General features: G+C 40.1%; 1 protein-coding gene across 6 annotated transcripts in view; it reads left to right on the forward strand.

Moving 5' to 3' along the window:
* Positions 1-18,554, forward strand: part of GTDC1 (glycosyltransferase like domain containing 1) — a 199,273-nt gene that overhangs the window by 28,543 nt on the left and 152,176 nt on the right. Inside the window, exon 1 of one of the 6 annotated variants that reach the window (XM_083411099.1) lies at positions 8,311-8,418. The exons of the other annotated variants lie outside the window; for them this stretch is intronic. The gene's annotated coding sequence lies outside the window, so the exon portion shown is untranslated. Of the gene's footprint in view, positions 1-8,310; positions 8,419-18,554 lie in introns of those variants that run through there. 6 annotated transcript variants of the gene reach the window in all.

The following is an 18,554-nucleotide window of genomic DNA, read 5'->3' on the forward strand; positions in this document are numbered from 1 at the left end:
TTCAGCATTACTGAAAAAGTTTGCAAAAAATGTGAGTGGATTAGGTTCAGTGGCGATCTAGTTGACAAAGCAAGCACAGTGATGCCCTGTTGAGCCTGCGTATAAGATCCTTGCAGATAGGAGATTTGAATTAATTGTAATCAATAACCTAGAGTCCACTTAGATTCTTGCTACTCTCATTGGTGCGGAGTCATATCAAAAGTTCTGTAATTGTCAGTGAGGGAAGATAACAGTGATTTGCTGTCCAAATCATAAGCTGTGTCATAACACTATAATAACACTATTTGCAGGTACAGTTTCAAAATGCTGTGGCATTTTTCTCACTTACGCCTTGAACTCGAGCTATTCCCCCCCTCCTTTTAAAATATGACACTGTCTGCTCATTTTCCTTTTGAGCACTGGGTCCCACCTTGGAACTCTGCAAATTAAGCATGCAGTCAAAAGTCCCATTCTATTTGGAATTTCATGAAGAAGAATTATAAATGCTGATCATCAGTTGTATTAACAGCAGAACCCCTTTTAACCACAAAGTATCTAGGAATTGACTTATTACCAAAATAAAAACCATTGCACACCCCAGCTGCTTCTTCCCTTCTTAATTTCCAGCAATTAATTTATTGCCAAAATAAAAGCACTCCACACCCCAGCTTTTTCTCCCCAATTAATTTATTAGCCAAATAAAATCAGTGAACACCTCAGCTATTTCTCCCCTCTCAAAATCCAGCAATTCATTTATTAACAGGAAATCATTGCAACCCCCAGCCCTTTCTTCCCCTTCCCCTTCTTCGTTTCCAGTCCAGTAATTAATTTCCTATAACAAGTTTTATTTATAATTTCTATTGCTTTTTTTATTAGCGTGCTACATTTCTGACCCCATTAATGCTGGAGAGCCAAGCTGGAATAGTGGCTAGAGAGTTGGGCTTGGGTATGTTAAATTCAGGCATAAATCCAAGCTTGGCTAGGGAGAATACTGGATGGCTTTGGGCAAGCCATCTCTCACGTATACCTTTGTCCACCTCCCCAACTTCACAGGCCTGTAGGCTTCTTCTATGAAGTACTGAGTGCCTTGGCAGATGGATGGAATACAAATACCATGAACCATAGCCACACTGTGAGGTGCTTTGGTGGTGTGCAGGTCAACTCAGTGGCTGTCCAAGCAAAGAAGGATAGATTGTGCTGTTATCAAGTTTTCAGTAATGAAAGCTTCTAGGGCTGGAAGTGAGGAACTGTTAAGTGGCGTGTATTAAGAGTGAAAGTGAAAGATGGCAACCATTTGTAGGTCGGTTCCTATGGTTCTTATTTGGGTATTTATTTGCTTTTAAAACCATCCTCCTGATAGTTGTTAACTCAATTTTAAGAACACATTCCAGTGGAAAGAAGCTGCCAGGGAGAAAAGTTAACTGTTAGCTAGCTTTTCCTAAGCTATCTCTTATCTAGGAAGAGTTTTACATGTGCCTCCCAGCTAAGAGTCCGACACAGGTGGCTTCTCATCTAAGCTCTGAAACCATCTTCACAGTTTTACATGGTTCCAACTTGGCAAAGGTATACAATCAAAAGGATAAAGAAACTTTAAAAAAGAAAAACAAGGTGAAACAGTGAACGAGTAAAAAAAAGCAAGCTCAAAATTACAGAGATGGCCTGCCAAGCTCAAAAAGATTTTTTGCTGTTTTGCTGAACTCCACTGGGAAGTATGTAAGCTTCTCGTCGAAGGGCCACAGCCTACTCAGTTCATAAATCATTTGTCTTCAGTGTCATGCTTTCAGTTTTGTATCACTTTCAAAACAGCTTCCACATCCTACCAAAGAGATAACAGTATTGCATTAATTCCTCAGAGTGTGTGTAGATAAGCATGCACACATATGCTTTCCTTTTGCAATTCTGTGCACTTGGAATTTTATGCAGATTGTGGAAGGAGGCGTAGAATTTGGTCCCCCCAAAATCTCTTACTTGTGTCTTGTGTTCATGAAAATCTGTTTTAAAACAGTACTTGCCAGGTATGTAAACAGCTCCTTTGTTCATGCAGTGGAGCATCTGTCTTCTTTCTACATGGTCACATGTCTATTCCTTATGTCTTCCATTTTCCTGCGTAAAGGTTGCTCATCTACTCCTTTCCCCATGATCACACACACTAAGATAATAAAAATGAAACACAGGGTTTGGAATGAAATATCAATGCAAAAGAAGCCAGTTTTATTGACACACATAACTTGTGCTTTGTAGCCCAAAATCTTCCTTTTTAAAAATTAGTTTAAACACGCCTTAGTGCATTAGTTTGTTCGAATTACCTGGATTTTAGCATAGTGGAATTTACTTAGTTTGTGATGTTTTATGGAGAACAGTTGACGTGCAAATTGCTTTGATGCCTGTGGCAGCCGGTGAACAGTGCGGCTTGACAGCTACATGAAGGCAGGACTGAGGGGGTCAGGGAGGCAAAATCAAGATTGTTTTAGGACATGGGTACAGAACTGGTACTGGCTGGAGGGCCAGTTAGTTATTTCCACTACCTCTTGTGCATAAAGTTTGGCAGATAGGCGGGATCACCCACCTGCCCATCATCCAATGTCACAATGTTTGTTTGTTTGCTCTGCATACATCACAAGAGTGCTTTGAAAAGTACAGTGCAAGACCCTCCTGAGAAACCACAGCAAAATCTGACAATCGGTTGATTCTCGGGTGTTGAGAAACCAATTTCAAAATGCTGTCTTGTACAGCAATTTGCAGGGGGCTCTCTGCAAGACCCAACAACCAGCTGCTAGCTCTCTTTGCATAGAAGGTTGCAGGAACAGTTGATCAGCAAATCCACTTTTGACTGAGCCAGATTTTTACCTGCCCCACACCTGATGATGCTGGGTGTAGCACAGGTGAGTGGTCTTGTGGGCCAAATGGGGTAGCTTGGTGGGCTGGAGGTTCCCTGCCTCTTCCTTAGAATGAAGGGAATCTGGTTGACTTCGAATGAAGGGACTTCTGTGCCTTTGGTGACGTATGGTTTGATTGACACATATACTGTATACAGATTATACATGAGATGGACAGGCTCACAGCATCAGCACGCCAACAGATACTGCTACCCCCTTTGATTTCTAGAGAGCTTTTCAGGGTCCTAGGGCCCAGCAAAATCAGGCCTGTGTGTGTTCCCAGCTAGGCTTAGGTCAAGTTTTCTCTTATACTCATTGGGAGGAGTTCACTGTTGCACTGACTGAGGTGATTATTCCACCAGGACAAGCATTTCAATTTCCAGATGGGACAATCAGCTTTCTCCTACTCCTATATGCTGTTCCTGGGGTTCTTCCAACCCCCCGGACAAATTTCAGTGAGTATGGAAAGGAGGACGGGGGAAAAGCTTCATTGTGTAAGTGGAACAATTAGCTGAATGCCACCCATTTTAGTGAGTGAATCTGTATACGCAAAACAGCTACTTCTGTCAGTAGCCCAACCACCTGCATGCCTGGCTCTCAGAACATGCTCTGCTGTGCAGTCTGTAAGGCAGGGGAAGCTTATCCCACCCATCCCACATCTGGTGCCATACATGACATCAGGTATGTGATGGGCAAGGGTGGGGCTTCGAAGGAACAATCAGGAGCCTAAAGCTACCCTGTGCACTCCCAGTTCCCCATCAGCTGATGGGCCTTCAAACCTTCCTCCTTGACGTTTATCCTTAAAACCATAGAGATGTATGTTTTCAATGGAAGTGCACATTTTGATATGGAGCAGAATTCAGCCTTCAGGGTTACTGAAATTTTGCAAAATAAAATGGTTATATCCACTTCAAGCATACGATAACTGCAAGGGCAATATTCTCTAAGTAGAATAAAAAAATGCAGATCTTTGCTACAATGTTATGATTTGTAATGTTATGCTTTTTTCTGTTTGCAAAATAATTAATGTTTTTGTTACAACATGCACACACACACACACACACACACACACTCTACGTAGGATGAACACTACAATTTAATTCAACTTGTAGAAGTAATTTTGTTCACTATTCACTTGCAAAGCATACACTGTATTCTCAACTGCTGCTTCTGTTTAGGAAACATCTTTTCAGAAGTTATAGCGCATTTCTCTGGAATATAAAGTAGTTTCAGTATACTTAGATTGCTTTGGAGTAGATCAGCAAGTCGTTACAGCGAAAGCTTTCAAGAGGCAATACATTAGGAAAAAAGCAGCAGTAGAGATACCTGTAGAGAGCACCAGGCGTGCCCTAAAGCAATAGACAATAATTAGTTGCCTTATTCCCATGCAAACTCTCCCAAGTGTTGATGTTTATAAAATTCAGAGATCAGTGGAATATCGTCCTCAAACTCTGCCTGCTGAAGTTGTTTATGCCCATTCAATTTTTAATATACCTATAAGATGCTTTGATGGGGGCACTTAGCCCAGAGAGACTTGCATGCTTTATCACACCTCTAGTGATTCCCACCCCCCCAAGAAAAAAAGTAAGAGGAGTTGATCAGAGTATTCAAAGTTCTGACTTACACTTCAGAATTAATAACAACATATTAACAAAGTGTTTCCTAGGGTTTCATCTTCCAGTTTCAATGATTGAATATGATCTTTGTAGCTTCCAGTGTGGCTGGAGTGTGAAGTTCCTGCTGTCAACAATATCTGCAGTGGTAATGGCTGCCCACTGTTTGTGGATATCTGATTTGTTAATTATTAGGTTCCTGCTTCAGCTGAAGTAAGAAATCCTGGAGTCTTCCATGTGACTTGACATCCTATAGCAGGATACTATAATTTGTGTAATTTGTTCACTGTGGTTTGGTAAGGATACATTACTTGAAAATAGTCCTTTAATTTTTTTAAAAAGGCTATTTTTCTGTCTGTTCTGCAAACACGTTTATATTCTGATTGTCCCTGTGGAGACTGTAGAACCAAGTTTTCCTCAGTGTTGCAATATACAAAGACTCTTGGTCTAGATGGCACTGGCAGGGACTGCTAATCAGAGTAGCAACCTGATTGCTGGTTTGTAGTGATGGCCACCATTTTGGATGGCTTTAAAAGAGGATTGGACAACTTTGTGGACGATAAAGCTATCAGTGGCTTCCAGTCATGATGGCTGCGTACAGCACTACAGTACTGAAGGTTTTCTCTGAATGCTGGTTGCTAGGAAACACAGTTGGGGACCATACTCTTGAGCTCATGTCCTGCTTGCGGATTTTCCATGGGCATCTAGTTGACCACTGTGAGAATGGGTTGCTGAACTAGCTGGACCTTTGGCCTGATCGAACTAACAAGGCTCTGTTTTTTGGGAAGAGAGAAAAACCAACCACTGCTCCGTTGTGTATAAAATTGTAGGAGAATTTCGCTTGGAGAATAAAGCCTCTGCGTTCTCTTTGCCCATTCCACATGTTCCAAAATATTATTTAACCCCCATGGGGGGGGGGAAAGAACATGTAGCCCTCCAGATGTTGGGACTCCCAGTTCCCTGCATGACCTGTGGCCAGGGAAGGGAGTTGTTGTCCGACATCATCTGGAGAATCATAGGTTTCTCACCTGATGCAGCAGGGAGGGAATTGGCTTTGAAATTCCTGTCTTCCTGTCTCCCTTCTAAAAATCATGACCCTCTAAAAATGCAACAGTGGATTCTCTTACAGTGGTACCTCGGGTTAAGAACTTAATTCGTTCTGGAGGTCTGTTCTTAACCTGAAACTGTTCTTAACCTGAGGTACCACTTTAGCTAATGGGGCCTCCCACTGCTGCGCCGCTGCGATTTCTGTTCTCATCCTGAAGCAAAGTTCTTAACCCGAGGTACTATTTCTGCATTAGCGGAGTCTGTAACCTGAAGCGTCTGTAACCTGAAGCGTCTGTAACCCGAGGTACCACTGTACATTAATGTCACTTTTACAGAACTGAGTTAGTGACTAGGTCTCAAAAAGCATCTAGGATAATAGCAATCTATTATGGAAGATGTTGCACCGTTGTCACTTTTTTCTACATGTAGGCACCGATATTACTCTTTTCCACAAGCGTGGAGGACACCGCACCAAGAAGCAGCTCTTCTCTGTGGAGAATTGCATGCTGACATGTGCAGAGATGCTCAGTCACATGACACACTCCAGGGGTGCCTGCAACATAAAGACTTGCCCTCCTCACATCCATCATAATGATGGACATTTCTCATCTTCATAAAGATACCTTAGTCATCTTATTCCTTTGAAAAGTAACATTAGTTGGGTCATTAGATAGCCACCAGATCTCCTATGCAAAAGCTTAGGAGTTATTTATTTATTGAATTTGTAGAAGACCCCATAAAATAAATATATATTTATTTGAATGTCGCATCTTTCTCTACATCATACAATAAGGGTTTAGTTTCATCAAAAAGCTGTGGCTTCCTCCACACACACCCAAGTGCGGATGTGTTATTTTTGGTTTATTTTCTGTACCTATTGTGAACAGGCATCATCCGTGAAGAATTATTTAAAAAAAGATTTTGATGGTGGCATTGAACTAAGTAGCAAATGTTAACAACTGATGAATGATTTACATTTGTTCCAGCTGTGAACTTGTCAGCTGTCCTTTGCTTTCTAATAATAGGTGTTTCTTGATTGTTTTTGTTTGATTTCCAAGTATATGTCATTTGTTAACATTAAGCCCTCAACCGGCATATCCTGTGTAAAACTGGTATGCTAAAGCATAAACTCGACAGTTACCTATTTACATAGAGAAATATTATTTATTAGAGTTGGAGAAGCTGTACAAAAGCCTTCAGAATTTTTAATTTTGTTTAATTAATATATTATTCTCCTAAAAAATCTTTTCTCCCTCGCTGGAAAAAACTTGTTGCCTGGTGATATGAAAGACTGATTGGGGTGTGTGTGTTTGTGTGTGTGTGTACACACACACACACACACACACACCAATCTATCTTAATATTTTATTGCAGCAGTATAATGTGTTATAGAGGTGGACAAGGCTGCAGATTGAAATGTGGATCATCCAGATTGTTCCTTTCCCTAGACCATATGGTCTAGTTCTAAAAGCCTTTTGTACACTGTCTGTTCAGTTAATTGTAAACTCAGTCTTTAACATACCTAATAAAATATAAGTGGACAGATAGGCAAACTCTAGATATTCTTGCAGCACCCCGGGAATGTTAGCCATGTCAGTGTAAGAAATTTCCAGTCTCCTTATATTTGGTGAAGATTTATTGCCAGTGAACATCTTTGAATGTTTTTTTCCCTATACATGAATGCAAACTTTCATGTTTTTTTGATCACATACATTAGAAGCTCACGTTTCTATGGGCAAGAGAGCCATCGTCTCAATGAAAAATGCGTAAGAAAGAGAAAGGCTTTAATATACTACAGAACATTTCAGCGTAGTGTTATTCCTCCAGCAGACAGCCCTCTGCCAGTGGGTGATGTATGGTAACAAGTAAGATTTATGACAGATGGATAGTAGGATTGCTAATACACCTACACAACTTCTAGCTTCTAGTGTTCTCTGTGCCTGATAGGTTTTGTCTTCACATCCTGTTCTTTTGTTGCCCTTTGCATGGTCTTCAGACTATGAGACTGAGCATCTTAATTTGCTTTGTTGCAGATGGTTTATTCCGCTCTTGATTTAAGACAGACTGCACAGAGCCAGACATCAATAGCCATACTACCTGCTTGGAAATAACCTGTATTAGCCATTGGCAAATTTATTAGTTCTGTAGCTTCTTAACTGCAAAGAACCCAAGGTTAGGAAAGGCTGCTGTAGACACTACTGAAACCATGGCGATGGCGAATGAATTTACAAAGTTGAGTACTGAGCACAGGGGGGAAGAAAGCAATTAAGCCACTCTAAAGCATGGTTTGCTGGTTTTGAAGCTGAAACCATGGTGTGGGTATGGTTAGTACAAACTTCTGGGGTGAATTATTCTTATAGGTCCCAACTTATGATTAATCAGGGCACAGGAAGTTCCCTTTAATGACAAATGTGGGCACCAGTGTGAGTGCCAGTTCCTCCTACGGCAACTGCAAAAGTCTCAGTAAATATCCTCTCAAATATCCATAATGCTCAGTTTCTGTTTTTAGTGGCTCATCCTCTCCTACATAGAAGCTGCCTTAATAGCTTCTGCCTGAATAGATTCCCATCTATTCTGAACAGAGAAGAGGTACACAGAGCTTCTCTCTGTGAGGGAGCACGGTACGCGACTTTCCTCCCATTGATTGCAGGGAGCGCATTTCTGCACCATTCTGTGCTCTTTTAGATGTGGCATCCATTTTGTGCTATGCTTTCAATACAGCCATTTTGTGACTGCTGCCCACGGCACTCCCAGATGTGCCCCCTGGCTGAAAAAGGTTGGCGACCTGTGATTTGTATAGCATTGTCAGCATTCATGGAGCTTTGCTTAAGTATAAGAGGGCATTTCTGAGGGAAGGAATCTTGCTTCTCTGTTACATAATGCCCCCTTGAAAGAGAGGATAGGTGAGGAAATCATAAGCGGTATGGGACTTTTGGATTGGATCAGAATTTGCAGCCTGGAATTGGTTTGGTTTTGCCTTTTCTTTTCTAACGGACATTTATTTTATTTATTGATTTATGAGATTTAGATACTGCCCTTCACCAAAAGATCTCAGAACAGTTCAGAAGATTAAAATTTGAGATAAAAGCACAAATAAATAGTTAAAGAACCAACAAAGCAATGTCTCCCCCCACAAACACATTTAAAAGGCCATAAAATATGAATCAGCCTAAGACCTGGTTGTAGAGGAGCCTTTTTGCCTGGCGCCTAAAGATATACAGTGGTACCTCGGGTTACATACGCTTCAGGTTACAGACTCCGCTAACCCAGAAATATTACCTCGGGTTAAGAACTTTGCTTCAGGATGAGAACAGAAATCGTGCTCCGGCGGCACGGCAGCAGCAGGAGGCCCCATTAGCTAAAGTGGTGCTTCAGGTTAAGAACAGTTTCAGGTTAAGAACGGACCTCCGGAACGAATTAAGTACTTAACCCGAGGTACCATTGTATAAGGAAGGCACCAGGCAAACCTCCCTGTGGAGAGCATTTCACAAATAGGCAGCCACTGCAGAAAAGGCCCATTTTTGTGTTGCCACCCTCTAGACCTCATGTGGAGGAGGCAAACGGAAGGGCTTCAGATGATGAACATAGAGTCTAGGTCAGTTTACCGGTATATGGGGAGAGGCAGTCCTTGAGGTATTGCATGTGTCGTGATGACACAACTGTTCATGCACACCTTTTTTCTCTGGATCAAATAAAAAATGCATTTTATTCCACTACTTTTGTTCCTGAAATGTCACTTTAGGAAGTCGTATAAAAATCTGAATACCAGATGCTGAGCATGCGAAATTGCAGTAATTTTTAAGCCATGCGCAAAACTTTACTGGTTTATAGCAACACCATTGATAAAACACCATTGGGAATGATTGGCTAGGTGAAAATACTTCTATGTGGAGTAAAGTTGCAACTTTCTCCCCACTTTCCTATTATTTTAACCTAGGTGAAAAAACATTTAATTGCTACTGTGGATATTAGATATTGAAAAACATACGACAGCTGCAGCCTGTTTTTCATGTTATGCAAAGGAACACATTATCCATTTTTCCTCTAAAGTGAGTAACCCAAGTTTCAAAAGAGAAAAAGCACCTGTTAAGCATGAAAAGTGAGAAATGAGAGAAACACAATTTGCCTGCTTCTTTTGAAACTTCTGAGCTCATCAGAGGTGTACAGATTTCTTGTTTTCATGTTCCATGTGTTGGCAGCAAGCGCACTCAGGAATGGACATTTTTCAGCCAGAAAATATTGGAGCCTCACAGTCTTATGGCATGTCATGCATGCCAGTAAAATTAGAGGCTTGTCACATGTGCAAGCACGCATCTTGACTTTGGTATGATGTCACTCTGAATCACATATGTATCTGTGGGCAGAAATCCAGACCCTGTTTACTACTGATTCATAGAAACTGAAACCGAAGGACCTGTGTGTATAACAATTTCAGTGTGCATGTGAGTGAGAAGATTCTTAGCAAGGTTTACAAGACCATTCTGGAATATACTTGGTTGGAACCAGCCTTAAACATGTTTTGAGTAGTGTCACTGATTTCAGAGGATCAGCTTGTGGTTAGTCTGAAGAGAGCTAAACCTAAGCCAAGCCAGGCCATTACTTACCTCAATGCAACACAGCACCAGAATGTCAGTGGAGGAGCAAAGCTCTTCTGGAACCTGCACACTTCACACTAAACCATGGTTTAGCATGGCATGGAAATGAGGCCACTGCAACTCTTTTATACCTCATAATACTCAACACAATAATGTCAACGCAGATCAAACATTTGCCTCTTTTTAAAGCAAAGGGACTTGTGCTTTGGTAGTAGCTCATTATGAGTAACCAGGAAAGTGTGCACTGCTTCGGGATAATCACATTTGCTTTGAAACATGGACTTGGCGGGTACAGTGGGTACCACTGCCTTCTTGAAGTAGAACTCCTAATTTCAAGTGCCCAAGGATGATTCCAGATGATAGTTTTTAAGCAAAGGTTGAAATTTAACTTTTATTTATTATCACTTCAATAATTCCTTTAGGAAGTGTTGCATGATTAAAGATGCACATTTCTCTTAAAGTGCACACTGGTTTCCAGTTCAAACATGTATTTCTCAGCTAATGCCTGTGACTGGCAAGCTCTGGGTAGGTTTCTGGCTTTGTTTTTCTAATGCATTGTGAGTATTTGTGAGCTACTAAGCTCTCCATCACGTTTTTTATTCCATCTAGCTCAATATTGTCTGCTCTTGACTGGTGGTAGCAATCCAGGGTCTCAGACCGAGCATCTTTCTTGTGACTTACTACTTGACCATGTTAGCCACAGATGCAAAGGGATGAACCTGGGACCTCCTGCATTCAAAGCATGTATCCTGCCACTGTGCTATGGCTCATGTGTGTGTCTCAACTAGGTAATTCTAATTAGGAAGTTTTTGTTTATAATTATGTGTTCAGGACAAGTGAGACAAAATGGCAGAAACATTTTATAATTAAAAAAAAACAAAACATTTTCTCAGTATTGGAGTTTTGTTTTTGTTTTTAAAAAAACCAGCAACCCCAAAAGATGGTAGTGGTCAAGTTATTTTTGTCCAGCTGCATGATAAAAAATAGATTCATTTACTTTGAAGTCCATAGTGGCTGAAGAACTCAATGCATTAAAGAACTAAACTGAAAGACTGTGAGCTGAAAGGCAGCAAAACAAGAAATTATCAACAAATGTAAGTGGCAGAAGTGCCTTGAAAAAGGGAAGACCCATCAGAAACAGATCAGGAATGAACTTGCTGGTTTCACCCCAAGTCTGTGTTAGTGCTCAAAATTCTGCTGTTATTCTAAGGAAAAGCACTATACAAATACAAGTTATTGTAAGTGCCTATAAATGTGTTGAAATAATAGGGATAAGAGTGTATGAAGCTTCCTCAAGGTCTTTTTAATGAAATCCTTTACTCCCAAGAAAATGCTGAATTGCGTGGTACCAAAGCTTTGTGGTGGCTATTTTAAAATATAAAGGGAATTGTACACTGTGCGCTAATTATCACCCAATTAAGAGGAAATAGCATGTTATGAGATTCTGGAGGAAGATTATTGAAAACGTCTGTGAAATAGTTGAAATTTGGAAAGGTCATTATGGTTTTATGCTAGGCTGCAGTATAGCAGATGCTATGTGTTGCTGTTTACACGCAAGTTATAGAAGCATTCAGAAATATTAGTTGTAGTTAGGTATGCTTTGTGCATCTGGAATTGATAGTTGCTTATGCATAGGGAAGCTAGTATGGTTGAGTGTACAATGAGTGTGCATTGATTAGTAATCCAACAGTTTGCATTTTGAATGTGAGGCTGAGGAAGAAGCAGGGTGAAAAATGTGTGCAGCCAAAACTAGCAAAGGGTCCACTGGTCTTCTGGGTCCGACAACTTTACATGCCCTGAAATGCCTTTTGGATGTTAAAAATGCAGGGCTCATTTATTTTGATGCCTGTAGCGGACTCCTAAACTTAGTTAAATCTCAATTCTGGGGAAAGCTATACCTGCTGAATATCTGCCTCTTTTGCTGCTCTGAAAAGCACGGAACCAGCTGCATAGAACTTGTCCCCTGCATATGTGTAACAGGAGGCATCTTTCTAGATCAATGCTTTCCAAATATTTTTGCCCACGGACCAGTTGAAAATTGCTGAGAGTCTTGCGGGACCACTTAATGATATGTGAGTATGCATGGGATTGCAGTTTCTCTATGCACCGCCCACCATTATGTCCACCTATTGTTAACTGCTGGCTCCCTGTTGTTAGCTGCCCTGCCTCTGCCCTGCACTCCCCAGTGGGTACCAGTTGGTGCTGGTGAGCTCCTTGTCACCATGACAATACCTGAAGGGGACCGCTGGTGGGCCTACATCAGATCTTAGTGCAGTGAGTTCTTGTTTACAGCAGTCATTCATATGATAAGTGAAAGTATACAAAGAGAATATGACTGTTTCTAATGTATTGATATGCACTGAAGATTATTGGGACTTACTAATTAGTTTCAATCTGTAACAAAGGAACATTGACGTTGTTAGAGTGAATATTAATAAGAGCAAGGCTGATAATATCCTGAAGGTGACTTCAGGACGAGTTTAGAATAGTTGAACAATCTTGTTCATGTCTACTCATAAGTAAGCACCATTGAATTCAATAGGATTTTACTCCCATCTAAATGTGTACTGTATAGGATTTGTAACCTGATTATCATTTCAGTGGTAGTTTCTGACGATGATCTCAATCTTTGAGGTGTCCAGAATAATACAAAAAAGATAACATTGAATGAACTCAAAAACTTTTGTTGGAAAATGCCTATAAATCTGTAATTTGGAATAATTGTGTTTCCTCCCTCCCAAAAGCCAGTATTTGGAAACTGCCGTGCCAGTGTGATAAAGAGGGCTAGGAATTTTAGCAATTTGGCATTTTCATGTTTGGCAGCGTGTTAATTATTGTATTTTTAATTTTGTACATGAAGAAATACATAACACTTGCTTACCTCAAAGGGATAATGTGAAGTTTTATAATGCTGGCAAAATTCCCTGGAGTCCCCGAGTGAAAGCAGACAACCAGACTGTTGTTTTTAATAATAAATAAATAAAAGGAAAAGATAGAATATGACAAGCAGAAAAATGAAACAAAAAAATCTCTTCTTCTTCACCAGATGAAAAAGTGCATGCACCAAAAAAGTCAGTTCAGTTAGGTAGGCATTTGCTTATCAATCACCACATTTTTATATAATTGAAGAATTGCATGATAGACAGTAGCCGTCCCCTTTTTCCCCCTCCGAAGATCCCATGTTACATTTTAAGTCATAACAGTGGATCAATATTTTTTATATAGCCTTAACAATAATAGGAATTCCCTATTGTGCAGCCATAAAAACAAGACATTTTTCTGTCTATAAACCTTGCCTGTCTGTTTCCAGTAGCGTCAAAGCGCTAATGCCTAGAGATGATGTGCTCTGGGGTAGTAAGTCAACAAGTTAAAAGTCCACCAAAGAGATGTCAAGTGTGTGAATTATGGGTGCTGCATAAAACAGCAGTTCTATAAAAAGGCAGCCTGCTTCTTCATTTGGAAGAATGGGGACTGTCCACTCTTGTACCCTGCCTGTACTGCTTAGATTGCAGCCAAAGTCTGTCTTCTTCCTTGAACCAGTAGCAAGTACAGTCAGTGCTTCTGTATCTGAAAACAAAGTACTCTATGCAAGTTGGCAAGCATATGAGAGTGGTGAAGGTGGCATGCACTGCCAGAGTTGGCCCTGTCTCTGTAAACTGTTAGTTGCCCCTTTTCTGCATAGCTACAAGGATCCTACACAGTCTTCAGCTGTTCATTCCCTGGCCTATTCATGCACCCAGAGAAGCAGTAGAACCAGCCAGACCTCTAGCATCAAAAGTAGGACATTCACATGCTCAGGGACCAGTAGTAATGGTCTGTTCCTGTGCTGAATGTTCCCACCTAATGTTTTCATTGTGAAGGGTGCCTAAAAGTAGCCAGTGATTGTGCATGTTGCACCGCCTTGGGGAGATCATTCCATGGGCAGGAAGCCACCCCTGAAAAGTCCCTTTCTTGTGTTGCCACTATCTGCACCTTCTTTGGAGAAGGCACACAGAGAAGGACATTAGATGCAGAGTCCTATTGATTCATGTGGGGAGAGGTGGTCCTTGACTTACTGAGGTCTTGAGCTACATAAGGCTTCATGGGTCAAAACCAGCACTTTGAATTGAGCCCGGAAAACCCCTTTCTCTCTTTCAAAAAAGGGCATGCTTCATTTATGTGTAGCGTGTGTTGTGAGACAATCACCACCACCATCATCAATAAAAATAAAAAAAATAAAAATAAGTAGCAGCAACATTTTAAAAATATTTTGTTTGTTTATATACAATGCAGATTTAACCACTTCAAACTCATATGATTTTGATTTTCAGCCCTAATAACAATCCAGTGTTGCCTCAGCATTGACTTAACCTTATTGTTTCTAGCTTAAGATCACACTGGGGTGGGATGAAGTTTGTAAAATTCCAGGTAAATCGCAAGAATATTTTTTTTTTAAGCCCACGTTTAGTGACAGCTAAATCCCTAAAAGTTGGCCTCATTTCCTGAGCTCCCCATGGCTTGAAAGTGCTGTGAGGCAGCAGTTGGCGAATTTTGATAAATGTTTCAGGCATGCCAGTGGACATTATTAGGTGTCATCAGGCACCTGGCAAAATATCGTAAGGGTCTGCCGCGTGTCAGTGACGGTTGTAAATAAGCAGAGATGCATGACAGGTTCTACATTTAACGGCCAGAAAACACACACCTTGGATGTGCTAATGCACAAGACACAGCAGAGTGCTTTAGCACATGGGGATTTGTGCACATCCTGGCTGTCAAGCACACCTCCTGAAGTGGATTTTTCAAGTGACTATAAAATGACTTCTCAGGAAGCTTTATTTGTATATTGAGGGATAGTAAACATGATGCCCTCCAGCCAGCATGGTCAATGGTTGTAGGTCACAATACCTGGAGGGACACCAATTTGGCTAGCCAAGGATGGTGGATTTGGGAGGGAAGGAGTAGAGCTCTGGTCTCTGAGATGGTTCCTTTAAGAAGGAAGTAAAGAATGGTGAGCTCACAAAACCTCGACTCTCCACTCTTAGGAATTGGGCTTCTAGCAAGTTATTAAACCACAATTTTTTTGCACATGCCTTTTTAGCTTCTGGGTTGGCTCCTTGATGCCGTGATTCCACCTAGTTACTGGGCCCTAAGGCAGCATGTTTTTACTCATGACCTATGTATATCCTTTTGAGCCTTCATCATGGTGTTTCTAACTGAATGCTGTTGGTGCAGGATGGAAAGGAGAAAAAGGGTCAATCGAGTCATTTATATATTTAATGCATGCATATACATATACACATTGTGTGTGTGTGTCTGTGTATTAGTGCAGAATTATAGTATACAGTAAATATAGATTTACAGACCTGGATTATACCCTTCCCCCCTTTTAAACTCCTCAAAGGGTTAGATCCAGACTTTCGGGTTCTGCAAATGATGTGGCTCCTTCCATCCATGAAATGCGTTTGATCCAGGACTCGGATCCCCATGGCTGAAGGGAGAAGAGTGACTTTTACCAATTTATCTCCCCGTCCTCCCTCAACCTGCTTCCTGCACTCCAAAAACCAGCTCTAAGAGTCTCCGAACCCTCCTAGGAGCAGATTTTCATAGACAAGCAGCAACCCCAGAATAAAACTCTGCTCAGGAGATGCTGCTGTTGCTGTTTTACTCATAGAGTAATCTATGAAGAAACCCTTAATTTCAGTTTTCTCAGCACAGGAATCCTTCTTTGGGATTTAAAACCTTACTGCTTTGCTGAAGCATGCTAGTTGTCCAATTATTGTAAAAATGTTTTACACTGAAAGGTATAAATGCATAAAATACAACACATGAGTAACAAAAGTCAGTTTTCTGTAAATACATTATATTTGTGAAACTTCCTGAAGCAGGCCTAGCTTCTCTGCATTTCTTGAAATAACACCTTGTACCCCTTGCACAAGGTGTGTACCCTTGTACAATCTGTGTTTGTTTAATTTTCTCCAAGGAAATATCACTGACACATTGCGGCCCAATATGCTATTTTCTGCTGGTTTGTCATCACTGCAGATAGAGCTTGTGAAGTACATTGTGTATAGAAAATCAAAGGGAGTAAGAAAACGTTAAGTTTATCAGTAGGCCTTGTTATTGAGTATTAAGCTTGTTATGTTAGTCTTCACCCTTTGCATCTGCTTTGTTTTATCTTTAACTTGAATTTTTAAAAAATAAAATGTAAAGGTGTTTTTTTTAAAAAACAACAACCCGAAAAGTGTCTGTTTTGCCAACTCTTATCTGTGCCTTGATAACTTCCTTAATCTTCCATTGTGTAAAAGGCTTGCATCCGCATCTGGGCATTTTCGCACATTGCAGAATTGTTCGCCCTGGAATGAACTTGCATGGACTGTAGGGGCTGATTCTTTTGAAAGCAGCAAACATGGGGTAAGATGCTTGGTATGTGTGTGTTTCTGGTTTAGCACATCACAGAGTTGGTCCTAGGAGTCTCTGCATTGAATTGATCTGAGACCTGTGCTGCTGTGTACGAAAGTAGCGCTAGAGGCTTGGTTGTGAATTATTTTGGCCCTGAACAGCATTCTCTACTACGGCTGTTGCCCATTAATACTATTCCTGCAAGGAAGATGGAAGAAGGAGCAACTTCCTTTATATTGAGCTCCAGTAGGGGTGAATTCATAGATGCAACATTTACCAAGGAGTGTTAGTGATAAGCTTCAATGCCTAAGGGACAAAATCCCTTCTAAAACAAACTTTGGCTTGGAGTTCAGGAACTATTGATCTGCCATACTGATAACTAACCAGAGGCACTTTAGTTCTAGCATCTGCCTTGGTTGGGATTGGTGAGAAGTGTACTAATTTTTCGTAAACTGACCAAGAATGTGAATAGGCACTTGGAGAGCTTTATGAGATGTCAGAAGGTTGGAGGGAGTAGTAAAAACAATGTTACTAAGGCAAAATGATTTTTCCATTCAGTGTATGCTATTCTTCTGTTACTACACTTATTTGCTTTATAGCCAAATAAAAGTACTATATTTTTGAAGAACAACAACTACGCTAGTAAAACTACCCAAGCTGTGACTGTACACATTACCAGCTTAAAATGCAGTTAGGTCATTCTTTTTCTCAGTTTGGATCAAATCTGGTTTGGGGAAAAACACATCAAAAGTCAGTATTTCAGGAACGACAGAATGGATACAAGATAGATTGTGACTACTGTCAGGTACACACTGCTTGCCAAACCAGTAGTTGGAACAATCTGGATGCAGAGTGTACAGAGCATCACTCACAGGAGTGTTTTAAGATGTTTTGGAAGTTACACCTATTAATAGGCAGGCTCCACGTTCTGTGTTAGCTGGTTTCCACACCATCTTCAGAGGTAACCCCATGCATTGGAATAGACTAGTCCCATATGATCTGTACCCCAGATCTAATGAGGCCATTTACTGCATTCCACCACTTGCAAAGGCCACATTAGATTTTCTTTTCCATACAGCCTTCACACTCTGTCTTTCAGTTTTACTCTTTCTAAACCTTTTGATGTTGTATTGTATTACTGCATGACTAATGTTGTTCAATTATATTTTTCTATTTTTACAAACTGCTATGACACTTTGGGATGAACAGCAAAATAGAAATATTTTAAATAAGTAATAAATAGCAGACATTCTTTTATAAGATTCTAATATATGCATTAAATTAAGTAAATTGCAAATTTAATAGGGTATCAGAAAATTTTCCGTTTATGTAAGTTTGCATGTTTATAAATAAGAAGTATATTCATTGCTAGATTCCTGAAGAATAGTTTCAGCACATAAAAACAAATAGCCTATAATGCAAAGTATTGTTTCTGATACGTAGTCTTTGTGTCCAGCAATCTTCGTTAATAAATTTCTCCACGCTTAAGGTTTGTTCAAGAAATAATTAGCACAATGCTATCTAGGTTGCTTTTGAAAGCTTGTCAAAATCATTGATTCAATCTTCTCTCTTTAACACAACCAGAGGTATACAGAGAGGGTTTCGTGTCATCTTTTGTCTAATATTTGAGTGATGATATTGCTCAGATCTTAGTTTCTCCTAAACAGGAGACACTATAATGTAGAAACCAGCCTGTGAATTTAAAAGAGTATCATGTTGGAATTTTTAGTAATATAATTGAATATAGATTTCTAATCTAATCTAGTCTCTTGAATATATATTTTTTTGCTCCTAAAAGTTTATACTGTGATATATATATATATATATATATATATATATACACATACACACACACACACAGTATATATATATTGTTTGGGCCATATATACACACAGTATATATATATATGGCCCAAACAACTACAGGGTTCTTCATATATATATATGGGGTTCTTCGTTGCTTGTCTTCTGGATATTTAGGTGCATAGATTGCTTTGATTTTAAAATTGTGTACAATTCCAATTTCTATAGAATTTTTGAAAACCAGATAAAATTTGTGTCTTTCA

The sequence above is a fragment of the Podarcis tiliguerta genome, assembly GCF_965153285.1.
Source record: "Podarcis tiliguerta genome assembly, chromosome: 1".
In the NCBI taxonomy this organism is placed as follows: domain Eukaryota; kingdom Metazoa; phylum Chordata; class Lepidosauria; order Squamata; family Lacertidae; genus Podarcis; species Podarcis tiliguerta.